This window comes from Capricornis sumatraensis, chromosome 22, assembly GCF_032405125.1.
Source record: "Capricornis sumatraensis isolate serow.1 chromosome 22, serow.2, whole genome shotgun sequence".
In the NCBI taxonomy this organism is placed as follows: domain Eukaryota; kingdom Metazoa; phylum Chordata; class Mammalia; order Artiodactyla; family Bovidae; genus Capricornis; species Capricornis sumatraensis.
Genome location: NC_091090.1, coordinates 41,703,723 through 41,706,299, shown reverse-complemented (window position 1 = coordinate 41,706,299; position 2,577 = coordinate 41,703,723). Strand labels below are relative to the sequence as shown.

Sequence of the window (2,577 nt, the reverse complement as noted above, 5' to 3'; positions counted from 1 at the left end):
AAGAAGAGAGGCAAAAAACAAAGGAGAAAAGGAAAGATATAAGCGTCTGAATGCAGAGTTCCAAAGAATAGCAAGAAGAGATAAGAAAGCCTTCTTCAGCGATCAATGCAAAGAAATAGAGGAAAACAACACAATAGGAAAGACTAGAGATCTCTTCAAGAAAATTAGAGATACCAAGGGAACATTTCATGCAAAGATGGGTACAATAAAGGACAGAAATGGTCTGGACCTAACAGAAGCAGAAGATATTAAGAAGAGGTGGGAAGAATACACGGAAGAACTGTACAAAATAGATCTTCACGACCTGGATAATCACAATGGTGTGATCACTCATCTAGAGCCAGACATCTTGGAATGTGAAGTCAAGTGGGCCTTAGAAAGCATCACTACGAACAAAGCTAGTGGAGGTGATGGAATTCCAGTTGAGCTATTTCAAATCCTAAAAGATGATGCTGTGAAAGTGCTGCACTCAATATGTTAGTAAATTTGGAAAACTCAGCAGTGGCCACAGGACTGGAAAAGGTCAGTTTTCATTCCAATCCCAAAGAAAGGCAATGCCAAAGAATGCTCAAACTACCACACAATTGCACTCATCTCACATGCTAGTAAAGTAATGCTCAAAATTCTCAAAGCCAGCCTTCAGCAATACATGAACCGTGAACTCCCTGATGTTCAAGCTGGTTTTAGAAAAGGCAGAGGAAGCAGAGATCAAATTGCCAACATCCACTGGATCATGGAAAAAGCAAGAGAGTTCCAGAAAAACATCTATTTCTGCTTTATTGACTATGCCAAAGCCTTTGACTGTGTGGATCACAATAAACTGTGGAAAATTCTGAAAGAGATGGGAATACCAGACCACCTGACCTGCCTCTTGAGAAATCTGTATGCAGGTCAGGAAGCAGCAGTTAGAACTGGACAGGGAACAACAGACTGGTTCTAAATAGGAAAAGTAGTATGTCAAGGCTGTATATTGTCACCCTGCTTATTTAACCTATATGCAGAGTACATCATGAGAAATGCTGGACTGGAAGAAACACAAGCTGGAATCAAGATTGCCGGGAGAAATATCAATAACCCCAGATATGCAGATGACACCACCCTTATGGCAGAAAGTGAAGAGGAACTAAAAAGCCTCTTGTTGAAAGTGAAAGTGGAGAGTGAAAAAGTTGGCTTAAAGCTCAACATTCAGGAAACGAAGATCATGGCATCTGGTCCCATCACTTCATGGGAAATAGATGGGGAAACAGTGGAAACAGTGTCAGATTTTATTTTGGGGGGACTCCAAAATCACTGCAGATGGTGATTGCAGCCATGAAATTAAAAGACACTTACTCCTTGGAAGAAAAGTTACGAGCAACCTAGAGAGCATATTCAAAAGCAGAGACATTACTTTGCCGACTAAGGTCCGTCTAGTCAAGGCTATGGTTTTTCCTGTGGTCATGTATGGATGTGAGTGTTGGACTGTGAAGAAGGCTGAGCACCGAAGAATTGATGCGTCTGAACTGTGGTGTTGGAGAAGACTCTTGAGAGTCCCTTGGACTGCAAGGAAATCCAACCAATTCATTCTGAAGGAGATCAGCCCTGGGATTTCTTTGGAAGGAATGACGTTAAAGCTGAAACTCCAGTACTTTGGCCACCTCATGCGAAGAGTTGACTCATTGGAGAAGACTTTGATGCTGGGAGGGATTGGGGGCAGGAGGAGAAGGGGACGACCGAGGATGAGATGGCTGGATGGGATCACGGACTCGATGGACGTGAGTCTGAGTGAACTCCGGGAGATGGTGATGGACAGGGAGGCCTGGCGTGCTGTGATTCATGGCGTCGAAAAGAGTCGGACACACTGAGCGACTGAACTGAACTGAACAGAGGAGCTCCAAAGAGCAGTCAGCTGAGTCAAGGATGTCTGCAGATTGTTTGGGCCATTCAGGTCTGGTCTTTTCTGCCAATGTTTTTCAAGCGAGTGATTTGCCTACCTGCTTTCCCTATCCTCAGAATCATGGTTTCACTCCTTATACTTAGAACTGGCTTCTGTCACCATTCAATTTAGTGCAGCACAAGGAGCTCAGCTTGGTACCCCGTGGCGGCCTAGATGGGTAGGATGGGGGATGATGGGAAGGGGGAGGTCCAAGATGGAGGGAACTGGGGGACTTCCCTGATGGGTAAGTGGCTAAGACTTTGCATTCCCAATGCAGTGGGCCCAGGTTCAATCCCTGGTCAGGGAACTAGATCCTTCATATGCTGCAACTAAAGACTGAAGATCCTTCATACGCTGCAACTAAAGACGCCAAATTAATAAATATTTTTAAAAGGAGGGAAGGGATATATGTATACATATAGCTGATTCACTTCTGTGTACATACAGCAGAAACTAACATAATATTGTGAAGCAATTTACCCCAATAAAAATTTTTAGAAGATCACTGGCTACCTTCCCTATGAGTTCTCTGCAGCACTGTTGAAGTATAGCTACAAAAAGTGACATTCATGGCTAAGAGTCAGAATACACCCATGTTGGTCAGAACAGAGTGAGAACGATTAATTCCCAGAATTTATGAATATTACTGATTAACTCAACAC

At 43.4% G+C, this 2,577-nt stretch overlaps 1 non-coding gene across 1 annotated transcript; it reads left to right on the top strand.

The window, feature by feature from the left end:
• Positions 1 to 2,149: 2,149 nt before the first annotated feature.
• Positions 2,150 to 2,222, top strand: TRNAG-CCC (transfer RNA glycine (anticodon CCC)). The gene has a single exon. It is a non-coding gene; the product is annotated as a tRNA-Gly (tRNA).
• The last annotated feature ends 355 nt before the right edge of the window (positions 2,223 to 2,577 follow it).